The following is a 12,788-nucleotide window of genomic DNA, read 5'->3' on the forward strand; positions in this document are numbered from 1 at the left end:
TTTCGTAAATTTTTTCACCGTTGGATACCGTATTCGTCGACTTCAAATAGAAACTATGTATTTATTATCTTTACCTGAGTGCAATAGGCTGTATATGTACCACGGGCGAAGCCGGGGCGGACTACTAGTTTAATATAAGAATCAAGTATTTATGGATGATTTCAAATTTGCATGTATGTAAGTATTTTGTCTAAAGGTTTTAGGTTAATGTCGATAAAATTGATACAGAACTATATGGGACTTATTTAATGGTCAATATATGATAGCTACTGTCACGAAATTACACGCTTTTCCGATTGTTTCGATGTGGCTAGTGATGTGCTAGTTGTTATCGATAAAATGTTTTTCTATTGATGTTAAATTTATACAAATAGTAGACTTTGAAATATATTTTTGGTTCAATAGGTAGATAGTACTTAGACGGTGGTTAAACAGGAAGTAGTGCGTTTTATTATCAGTAGAAAAAAGTAAAAGAAAACTTTTTTCATGTTACGAAAATTAATTGTTCATGTTGAAAAATTAATTAAAATTAATAAATATTAAAAAGGTTCATTTTGTTCGTATTCTATATAGCTATCATTTGGCTTAATGCATCGGTGTACCTTAAATAGTTTTTTTGTTTACTTCCTAGTCAGTGTTTGTAAATTCCTCTTCGCTTTGTATATCCAGCAAGACTATGATTTCTACATGTTTTGTACTTAATTAAAACTAACTTTTAATTATAACTAGCTTTCCGCGACTTCGCCTGCTTTGTCTAAAACAACAACAAAGTCACTTTCTCTGTCCCTATGTCCTTATGTATGCTTAAATCTTTAAAACTACGCAACGGATTTTGATGCGGTTTTTTTTAATAGATAGAGTGAATTGTATACTAAAACCGTCATCATCATCCTCATCATAACGTTGCGTTTCATTTCATTATCACAGTATTACAATTAGGAAATAATATTGTAATACTGTGGTATTATTGTTTAATACTATGTAATGAGTCATCACTTTAATACAGTGAAACCTGGTTTAGTGAGACATCAAGGGACCGGCAATGTCGTTTCACTTATAGAGGTATTCCACTTACCCAGTGTCTCAGATATACAGGTATAAATAAATATCTGTCTCATTTACAGAGGGTTCCAATAATAATTTGACATTTTTCAAATAAACATCTGTATGATAGTAAAGCGAAACTAAAACTGAAGGTAATTGAAGCTCAAAATTAGTACTTACGTACTTGGAATTACTTGTGGAACTTGTGAGTAGAATAAGAATGAGTAAACAAACAATGTTATCTCAGTTACAGAGGTTTATGCATATAAAATTTACTTGCTGTCTCAGTTATAGAGGTAACTATGATGATAAATCGAAAGAACAAATCCCAGATATAGAGGTTTACCTCCTCCCACTAACAGAGGTAATTCAGTGCCAAAGTGTTGGGACCTCAGCATGAGTTCCAGTTATGGAGGTTTCTCACTTATCCAGGTCCCACTTAACCAAGTTTCACTGTACTATGTAGTGATTGGTTGTCTATTATAAATACTTATTTTAATGTGATTTTCTGTATTTTTTTGCCGGTTATTTATGATACAATGGTTACTAATGAATATTTTTATTCGCACGTGTTTGTACCTAATTGCGTTTACATTATAATTTTACTGACTGTAGTTAATGATTACTGTGAACCGTAATAATGATATTTTCCCATCTTTTTATACAAGCAGAGCAAACACCAATTATTCTTAACAATGGACTTAATTTCTGTGGTAGGATAAAAACTGATATTAAGTATAACTAACCATTTGAATACGTTTATTTGGATTCTTCTGAAGAAGATTAGATAACTTAATCACACGGCTTAATTTACATAATTATTAAGACCTTAGTATTCATATTTAAAAAACTAACAATCCGAAATATGAGTACTTATAGGAAAAAATAAATGACTATATTTTACATAGAATCCACATTTTTCATCTTCCCTGTTGGAAATAAATAATAAAAATGTGTGCGTGTACTAGAGTACACACGTAAGAAGTGAAACTTCTTTATGTCCTTATTTTTCAAAAAATAATTTACTATATACAATATTAAAGAAATACGTTAGTCACACGATCGTCGCTACCTACTTAAATATTTACACCGGCCGCTGCTGCAACTCGCTCGCTTCGCTCGCTCGGCTCGTGCGGTAGTTCAAAAGTTAACCTAAGATGCTCGTCGCTTCGCTCCTCGCTACCTATTTACATATTTACACCGGCTGCTGCTGCAACTCGCTCGCTTCGCTCGCTCGGCTCGTGCGGTAGTTCAAAAGTTAACCTAAGATGCTCGTCGCTTCGCTCCTCGCTACCTATTTGAATATTTACGCCGGCCACTGCAGCGACTCGCTCGCTTCGCTCGCTTGGCTCGTGCGGTAGTTCAAAAGTTAACCTAAGATGCTCGTCGCTTCGCTCCTCGCTACCTATTTAAATATTTACACCGGCCGCTGCTGCAACTCGCTCGCTTCGCTCGCTCGGCTCGTGCGGTAGTTCAAAAGTTAACCTAAGATGCTCGTCGCTTCGCTCCTCGCTACCTATTTACATATTTACACCGGCTGCTGCTGCAACTCGCTCGCTTCGCTCGCTCGGCTCGTGCGGTAGTTCAAAAGTTAACCTAAGATGCTCGTCGCTTCGCTCCTCGCTACCTATTTGAATATTTACGCCGGCCACTGCAGCGACTCGCTCGCTTCGCTCGCTTGGCTCGTGCGGTAGTTCAAAAGTTAACCTAAGATGCTCGTCGCTTCGCTCCTCGCTACCTATTTAAATATTTACACCGGCCGCTGCTGCAACTCGCTCGCTTCGCTCGCTCGGCTCGTGCGGTAGTTCAAAAGTTAACCTAAGATGCTCGTCGCTTCGCTCCTCGCTACCTATTTGAATATTTACGCCGGCCACTGCCGTTTTCAGCTTATAAAGATTTCGACTTAGGCGGATTTTGATTGGACAGAGAGTTTGAGGTTTATTCTTATAAATTTTGAATTCATAAAATTATAATTGAACACCTGACACCAATCAAGCAAACACGTGTTTACGTGAGTCATAGATTTATTATCGTATACTCCTAAAATGTTTTCTAAGAAACAATTGTGTACTTACATTGTCGGCACGTTCTTAAAGTCGGTAACTTATTTTTGTTCGAACAATAGAGGTAATAAATTCCTAATGATCGAGTTGTAAAGGTTGTAAAATAAAAAATATTCTATTTTAAAACGTATATAATATAATATGTGCGTCATTAATTTCTGACTGTTTCGAAATTTGGTGCAAAATAAAATAGTGTGTAAATAAAATTTGTAAAAAATCAATAAAATAAAACAATTGAGTAAAGATCTATAGGCATATTATGTATGTATTTATACAAGATATGTATATTATATATTTATACAGGGAACTTCTCAACGTGTTATCTATGAAATTATACTTTTACTCAATTGTTTAATTTTATTTACACACTGTTTTATTTTGCACCAAATCTCGAAACAGTCAGAAATTAATGACGCACATAGTACATAATATATACATATTAAGACAGAGGTTAAGCTTAAATAACTTGAAAAATAAATAACATGATCACGCCCACGTGTTGGTGTTTTAAAAAATTCAATCATAAACTGAGAATAACTGTAAATATTTTAGAATTAGAAAAATAAATATGTACCACAATAACATTCAAGTATTAGAAAAAATTTATACATAATTCCACCCACGTGCTAGTGTATCTATACATATTATCTATACATATTATAATAAAATTGAAAAAATTGAAAAATACAATCAAAAAGTGAGGTTAATTTTAAATAACTTAGAAAAATAAATACCATAATTACACCTAAGTATTAGAAAAAGATATGTAATTACTTACTTTTTTTTTTAAATTCACTGGAATTAGAATAATTAAAATAAACACTTTGATTGTGCTGATCACTTTAATATAATATTATCACGTCACCATAGAGCGTTGGAAATAAATACGAGTGCAATAGAAAAACGGTCAAGTAAAGTGGTAGGACGTACGTTAAAACGATACGATATCCCTACTCCGCTGGAGAAAGTATACGTCGAATCACGCGTGGTAGGGATAAGAAAAAAAATGTCACGAGTACGGCGTAACGCAAAAATGTAACGCGCGCGGCGTAACGCAAAAAATGTAACGCGCGCGGCGTAACGCAAAAAATGTCTCACAAAATTTTTGTCCACCCCCGATAAAGAAGTTTCACTTCAATAATAATTTATATACTATGTTGGTAGTAAATAAAATCAAGCATAATATTATGACAGCACGTATAACATATTAATTTTCTTCTAGGTACACATGTTTTATTTTTATTTGTAAACGAAATGAAATCGTTAAACATTCAGTTTCATCCAAATGTATGTCGAATGCATTTGCAAAATGCAACTGTTCACTGAAACATTGTTGAATGAATTTAATGACATCATTTCTCATACTTGGCATCATTGGGAATGCTTCCCAATTCATAACATGACTTCTTTCTCTAACCTTGCATTGTCGATATCTATTTTTAATTCCAAAACAAAAATATCGATATACTACTTACAGCACTACGATGTCATTGGACCGCCATATTGAATAGTTTATTTGAAAATCGAATTCTGTCGAAAGCGCGCGTTCGAAATCGCGGGCGTTTGATTTTTTTTTTCGATTTACGGACTATGGAAATATATAGTGCTGTGTGTGTGTATTGTGATTTTTTTTATCTGTGCAAGGCATGATTTTAAGCGTAAGTAATTAAATTATTTATTTTTAATTAAATAAATTATAAAGTAGGTTTTCTACTATTATCTGAAATATCTGGATTTTTATCAAACTAACGACTTATAACAATAAGTTAACGGTTATGAAAATGTAATATTTAAATGTAATATATTATTATGAGCATGTGTGTGTTTATGTACCTGTGTGTATAGTAATTTGTGGTCTATTAAAATAATTGAACGTTAAGGTTTGTATTAAAGTAATAACATTATTATTTGTTTAAATAAACTAAACAATGGGCGGATGTCCTTATAGAAAACATTAGAAAATATCTATGTATTTCTATTATTACCTACTAGCTGTGCCCCGCGGTTTTACCCGCATTGCTCTGCTCCTGTTGGTCTTAGCACTCTTAGCGTGATGATATATAGCATATAGCCTTCCTCGATAAATGGGCTATCTAACACCGAAATAATTTTTCAAATCGGACCAGTAGTTCCTGAGATTAGCGCGTTTAAACAAACAAACAAAAAAACTCTTCAGGTTCATAATATTAGTATATATAAGCAATTATTGAGTATTCATAAAAATAAAATATGCATTATTACAAAGATATTTATTTTAACAAATGCATAGCGAATTTACTAGGTCTGTCTTTCAGTTACGCTTTCTCGTCTAAACTACAACACCAATTTGGATGAGATTTTAATAGAAAATAGTTAAAAATTCAACATCAAAGTCATGCCACAGCTCATGCTACATTTTAGAAAAAGTTTAGAAAAATCAATCTCAAAAAATCAAGGAGATGAAAGTTCTTGTGGTTTTTATAAGAAGACTAGTTGTGACCGCGGCCAACCGCGGGACACAGCTAGTCTATTATACTTATCCGAATCAGCTTGACTGATTCTCATGAAAGTGTGCATATGGGATAGGCCTGAAAATAGGACATCTGTTTTTCGTACCCCTAAGTGATAAGAGTAAGGCAGAACAACGTTTGCCGGGACAGCTAGTAACACTATAAATCGTATTGCATATACCTACAATGAAATTTAATCTATTGTCCTATCCTACTATCCTTTCCTACTAATATTATAAATGCGAAATTTTGTGTGGATGGATGTGTATGTGTATATTTGTTACTCTTCACGCAAATACTACCTATCTACTAATCCGATTACAATGAAATTTAGCACACATATATAGAGAGTAACTTGAATGAACACATAGGATAGGTTTTATCCCAGAAATCCCACGGGAATGGGATTTGGGAACTACGCGGGTTATTCTTTGAAAACGCGGGCGAAGCCGCGGGCGGAAAGCTAGTAGGTACCTAATAAATTAAAGTGAGTATAGTCAATTTAGTACAGACAGTATGAACATAGTATGACTCATTAATTTTCCCTCGTCATTTGTGTTGCCTGGTAGAGATCGTTGTCAGCGATAAGGCCGTCTGTACATTGTTTAAACTTTTAAATTGTGTCCACTATATTGTACGATAAAATTTTAATTCTTAACAGTATATAAACAGTTTTAAATCTCTGAATTTATTGTATTGTTAACGATGGGCCGATTTTTCAATGCTTGGATAAAATTTATTTGTCGAATAATGTATAAAACTACCATTTTAAAAACGTATTCTAATTGCCCGTATTTGGCAGTTTACGTGACATTTTAATATTATCGTGTAATACTAGTTATTGGACGGATAAGTTTTTTCCAAGCATTGAAAAATCGGCCCTAAGACGTGTACAAAGTTTGAATTAAATCCGTCCACTTAAAGTGGGTCATAATCTAAAGGAGTTTACATACAAACATACAGGTGAAGCTAATAAAAGCGTGTTAAAAATATATTGTTTACAAATCAGAAATAAGCCTGTGGTCCTAAATCAATACTATCTAATATTATAAGGCTGAAGAGTTTGTTTGTTTGAGGGTGCTAATCTCGGGAGCTACTGGTCCGAATTAAAAGATTATTTCGGTGTTAGATAGCCCAATTATCGAGGAAGGCTATAGGCTAGCTACCAGTCACCCTGTATATGGGAGGGTTTAAAGTTAATTTTTTAGATATTTCTCGATTTATTTTTAAAAATTTATTATGACCATTTTACTCATTAGGTTAAGTACCTACTTTCGATATCAGTTTAAAGTTTTTTGTTATCTGTAATAGTTACGGAATAATCGCCTGTGCACACTTAACGATTACACCCTGTATATCATCACGCTAAGACCAACAGGAACGGAGCCACACTGCACACGGGTAAATCCGCGGGGCGCAGCTAGTATAAAAATAAACTACTAAACAAAGATTTCCACATTGCATTTTAACCTAATTTTCCGGTTTCATGAGGCGTAAAATTTCATGAATTCGTATGCAATAAATGTACGGAATGTTTGTGTTGGAATTTCTTTGGTATGTTTATCTGGGTTACCATACCGATAAGTCTATACTTAACATTATTTATCACCTACTAGAGGTCCGCCCCGGCTTCGCCCGTGGTACATATTATTATTTCGCAATAAAAGGTAGCCTATGTCCTTTCTCGGGTATCAAAATATCTCCATACCCATGCAAATTGGTTCAGTAGTTTAGGCGTGATTGAGTAACAGACAGACAGACAGAGTTACTTTCGCATTTATAATATTAGTATGGATTTTCTTACAAAGTTTATGAGCATGCAGAATTTACTGGTATTGAAGAAACTTTGTTCAAATCGTGTTATTCCACCAAGATAAACACATACAGCCTTATAACATCTTATACTGAGTTTAAACTGGGAATAGTCAAAATTTTGACAAATAAACATGGTATAAATTATACTAAGGATAAATCTGGTATAGCTATTCATAGTAATTAGTAGCGTTATACCGACCATATGCTATTAATTACAAAAATACCGTAAAAATAGTACGTCATTTGTCTTTATATAATATACATAATATAAACTAGCTTCTTTACGTGGCTTCGATCGAGTTTTCTTGAATCGTCAAATTCAATAAAATCGGACGTTTAAAGAAGTTCAGTGATCAAATAATGCACTGAAAAAATACATGTATATTTTATACTATTTTACGGACTATAAAATTCGAACCATAGAGTTTAGATATTATTTGTGGGAAAGGAACGTAATCTACACTCGAATATTTATGCATATGATAGTAGTAGGTATTAGCTGGTTCCTGCGGCTTCACTTGCTTATATCTTTGAAAAAATTTACTTATGGCATTTCTTAAACCAGTTCCTTAATGCCATAGACACCAAAGATCGTGAAACGATTGTGAAACTGCAGTTCAATTCAATACAATATTGTTTATTTCATCAATTACATATTCCATTTGCTATTTTATTTACGTTCATTGTTCCAAAGTGTGCTTCGAAATAAACAAACAAATGTTATTGTAGTAAAGGTGATTTTCCTATGTTATAAAATATGTAAGCAATTTATATTACAGGCGCATTTGTATGCATCCTTCCTACTAATATTATAAATGCGAAAGTTTGTGAGGATGTGTGTGTGTTTGTTACTCTTTCACGCAAATACTAATGAACTGATTACAATGAAATTGAGCACACATATAGAGGGTAAATTGGATTAACACATAGGATAGGTTTTATCCCGGAAATCCCACGGGAACGGGAACTATGCGGGTTTTCTTTGAAAACGCGGGCGAAGCCGCGAGCGGACATTAGTCTATTATACAATTTCGTATCCCATAATGACAAAAACTAAGAAAGTACCTAACCGTGAATTGTAGCTGAAATAATTTCCGAAATCGAAAAAATATAATTTGGAATTTTCTGTTTTACAATCAAATAACAAATGTAAAAACAATTGTTATAATTATTAATCTACTAGTGGTCCGCCTCGGCTTCGCCCGTGGTACATATTTACGTTTTCTCTACATAAAAACCATCCACGTACTTCAAGGAATATAATAAAAAAAGAATTATCGAAATCGGTTCAGCCGTTCTCGAGTTATGCGCTTACCAACACATTTTGCGATTCATTTTTATATATAAGAAGACTAGCGGTCCGCCCCGGCTTCGCCCGTGGTACATATTTAAGTTTTCTCTACATAAAAACCATCCTCGTACTTCAAGGAATATAATAAAAAAAGAATTATCGAAATCGGTTCAGCCGTTCTCGAGTTATGCGCTTACCAACACATTTTGCGATTCATTTTTATATATAAGATTGACAATAAGTTCAAACCAACTATTTGTTTTATGACTAAAAGCCAGCTTTACCTACACATACCTATTTACAAAACACAGAACTAGGAGCCAGAAGCAAGCCATATGTTTACATTAACACGTTTTAAGATGATTTCAGGAAATCAAAGCACTTGTGATGTTATTGCAATATCGAGATATCGGTAATGGGAGTATAAATTTACTTTGTTTATAGGTTTTGGTATAGGTAAATAGATAGAATAACTAAATTCGTATGTGCTAAGTAATGCTACAGATTATTATTAAATAGCTATATATACGTACCTATATAAGAACTAATTCGCAGGCGGGGTCGAATCTATGTTTATAAAAATCTACTAGATTTCCGCCCGCGGCTTCGCCCGCGTTTCAAAGGAAAACCCGCATAGTTCCCGTTCCCGTGGGATTTCCGGGATTAAACCTATCCTATGTGTTAATCCAAGTTACCCTCTATATGTGTGCTAAATTTCATTGTAATCGGTTCAGTAGTTTCTACGTGAAAGAGTAACAAACATCCATACATCCATACATCCTTACAAACTTTCGCCTTTATAATATATATTAGATATTAGATGAAAATAGATGAACTTTTTACGACTGACATTACATTTTTTATAACCATTTCAAGATGATACCTACATCTAGTTGAATAACAGTTCAATAAATTGAGTTTATAACTAAAAAACCGCGGTTTTACCCGCATTGCTCCGTTCCTGTTGGTCTTAACGTGATGATACATAGCCTATACCTTCTAGGAAGATCATACCTTCCTCGATCAATGGACAAAATAATAACACGCAAATAATTTTTCAAATCGGACCAGTAATTCCTGAGATTAGCGCGTTCAAACAAACAAACTCTTCAGCTATATAATAATAGATATATGGGATTCTAACTCTGAAACTATGAATCCCATTACCTTCCAAGGTGGCTATTAAAGTCACGCGATGGTATCTAGTGATTACGTATCCTATGGGCTTAATTAAACTTTGATGAAATGCAATGTGACGTATTTGTGTCGTGTGGAGCCCGGAATTGGGGCCCCGTTTACTTTGCAGTATATCACTACTACTACATAGTATAAAACAAAGACGCTTTCTCTGTCCCTATGTATGCTTAAATATTTAAACTGCGCAACGGATTTTTTGCGTTTTTTAAAAGATAAAGAGATTCAGGAGGAAGGTTTTAGTATATGTATATTAGGTTTTAGACAAAGCGAGCGAAGCCGCGGGCGTAAAGCTATATTGATAGAAAAGTGATGGTTCGGTATTCTAGGAATTATTTTTGAGCGTGCTTTATGTTTAAATTTTTTTTTCTGTAGATAGTCTAGAAAGCAATATGCTATCTACTTGTAAGTGAAGTTCAAAATCTCGTAACTTATGAGTAAAAAATACTAATGAAATTAGATCGAAAACTGTATCAGAATAGATAGATGTTAGAAAAAGAATTTATCGCATACTTTCATGCGCACAATGCTTAACTACATAGGTAGAAAGAAGAAATAATTGTTATTCAAACACAAATAAAAGCAGTAAAAAACAATAATATATTAAGCATTCTAATATTAGGGCCCCATGAATACGCGGGGCCCCGTTTGCACTTAGAAGTTAATTCCCTTTGAAAGATTTTCACTTCACTGTTATCTATTTTGTATTCTAGTACGTATATAATATGATTATTATAGTAATACAAGTCTAGCATTAAATTATCTGTGTGTATTTTACTTACAACATAGTATGTAAAACCATAGAGATCTAGAGAGATGCCAATCGCTTGCGCTGAGTACGAAACCGTGTCTCATAAAAAATTTACGCACACAACTGCAGTAAACAAAATCAAAACAATACTTCGCGTTGTGTGCGTGTCATCACACAAAAATATGAGAGCGACTATTCGTTCGCACACTAGATTGTAAGTGACGTACGTATACAGCACCGCTACAGTTTGTTCTCTTTTTGTACATATTGCTGCGACACCGGCCCCGCCCCCTAACCATATCTCCCTTTAGTTTCTGTGATCTGTGATGAAAACATAATCGCTTGCCGTAGTGTGTTCCTATGTATGCTTACATCTTCAAAACTACGCAACGGATTTTGATGCGTGCTTTTACAAGTGCATAGAAAATGTATGCTCCTGCAAAAGCACGCAAATCATGAAAATAATAACTTATTATTACCAAAGACGTGTCACGTTTATAAGTTATAAAACATAAAAAAAAATTATGAAGAGTGTATTCGTTTAATGAAAACATTATGAATTCTAGTAGCGCGCTGCAGTAAAATTTGGCTCTATCTTCTATGTTATTATTTGGCAACGATTCTCGAACTATCGATATTCGAACTATCTAACAAGTTAGACATTTTTCAAAATAACCTTAAACAGTAGAAATTATAAATGAAAAATGCATAAGACATATCTACAAAAGGGAAGATTAATTAGATGCATGTATTCAGTAATGTATAAAAACTAAAAAGAAAAGGATCTTCAGAATGCGCGGGAAAAGTCACCTAATGTCAACATCTACACCGATTATATACAATTCTAGCTTTCCGCCCGCGGGTTCGCCCGCGTTTTCAAAGGAAAACCCGCATAGTTCCCGTTCCCGTGGGATTTCCGGAATAAAACCTATCCTATGTGTCAATCCAAGTTACCCTCTATATGTGTGCTAAATTTCATTGTAATCGGTTCAGTAGTATTTGCGTGAAAGAGTAACAAACACACACACATCCTCACAAACTTTCGCATTTATAATATTAGTAGGACTAGTAGGTTATCAGTAGGATAGTAGGACTAGATAGATAGTAAGTCTACGTGAAGTCTGGGCACAGATTACTATACCTATAAAAAAAAGAAAAAAATTAAATCCATTTCAAAACTTCCATGAGAATCGAGCAGGCGATGTGAACTGACATACGGTTCGTGAATTATTTATATATATCGATTTTACCACCATCCTATCTATTGTGGTGACATCGGTAAATATTATTAGGTCATTAGTTTCTGAACGGTTTTGTTTTTGGAAGCCTTTATTGGGAACTAGCTTTCCACCCGCGGCATCGCCCGCGCAGTCAAAGAAAAACCCGCATAGTTCCCGTTCCCGTGGGATTTCCGGGATAAAACCTATCCTATGTCCCGGGATAAAAAGTAGCCTATGTCCTTTCTCGGGTTAAAATATCTCCATACCAAATTTCATGCAAATTGGTTCAGTAGTTAAGACGTGATTGAGTAACAGACAGACAGACAGAGTTACTTTCGCATTTATAATATGTATTATAAGTATGGATTATACAAAATGTCGGGTGGTGTTTGCATTTTGTTACCTGCTTGTGCACAAAAAATACGTTTTAGGATTAATTTTTTGAAATAAAAAGTTATATTATTTTTTTTGTGAAGCCAACGCAATACGAATACAATAATATTATGTTGTAATTATTTCAAGTTGTAATATACATCTTATTTCAAAAGTGTTCGTGTGATTCGTGTTAATCAAACACATGTAATTAACTAACTAGGTATAGATTGTCTAATCTAAAAATGAACGCCCCTCCACTAAACTTAATTGTTTCAATGTGTGAGGACAAATAATTATTGAACCACTTTATATGTGTGCGCGCGTCGATTCTACTGCAAACTTTGACACTCGCGCACTGATTTGTCAACTAATCGGGCGATCAGTTCAGGTGCCTAGCATTGTATGGCGGGGAGAGCGCGCTATGTACGGAATGACACGTCCGTTCTGTCGTGCATCGCGTCATTTATGCACTAGTTGGCCAACTGGTCCTGTCGTTCGGGCATGGACGGGACTGGAGGACTGAACGACCAATGAGGCAGACCAATT

The 12,788-nt window shown here is 34.4% G+C and overlaps 2 protein-coding genes and 1 long non-coding RNA gene across 5 annotated transcripts in view; 2 read left to right on the forward strand and 1 right to left on the reverse strand.

Annotated features, from left to right (window-relative positions):
- LOC149475381 (extracellular matrix protein 2-like) overlaps positions 1-12,788 on the forward strand; it is a 157,272-nt gene that overhangs the window by 116,705 nt on the left and 27,779 nt on the right. The gene's annotated exons all lie outside the window — the stretch shown is intronic.
- Positions 1-12,788, reverse strand: part of LOC149475383 (uncharacterized) — a 96,413-nt gene that overhangs the window by 69,550 nt on the left and 14,075 nt on the right. The gene's annotated exons all lie outside the window — the stretch shown is intronic.
- The window catches only part of LOC149475388 (anoctamin-4-like), a 38,408-nt gene continuing 30,251 nt past the window's right edge, over positions 4,632-12,788 (forward strand). For all 3 annotated transcript variants that reach the window (XM_089713340.1, XM_089713341.1, XM_089713342.1), the window contains exon 1: positions 4,632-4,765. The gene's annotated coding sequence lies outside the window, so the exon portion shown is untranslated. The remainder of the gene's footprint in view (positions 4,766-12,788) is intronic.

This window comes from Colias philodice, chromosome 30, assembly GCF_061535455.1.
Source record: "Colias philodice isolate Cphi_HAF_F1 chromosome 30, ilColPhil1 Martin Lab GWU primary, whole genome shotgun sequence".
NCBI lineage: Eukaryota > Metazoa > Arthropoda > Insecta > Lepidoptera > Pieridae > Colias > Colias philodice.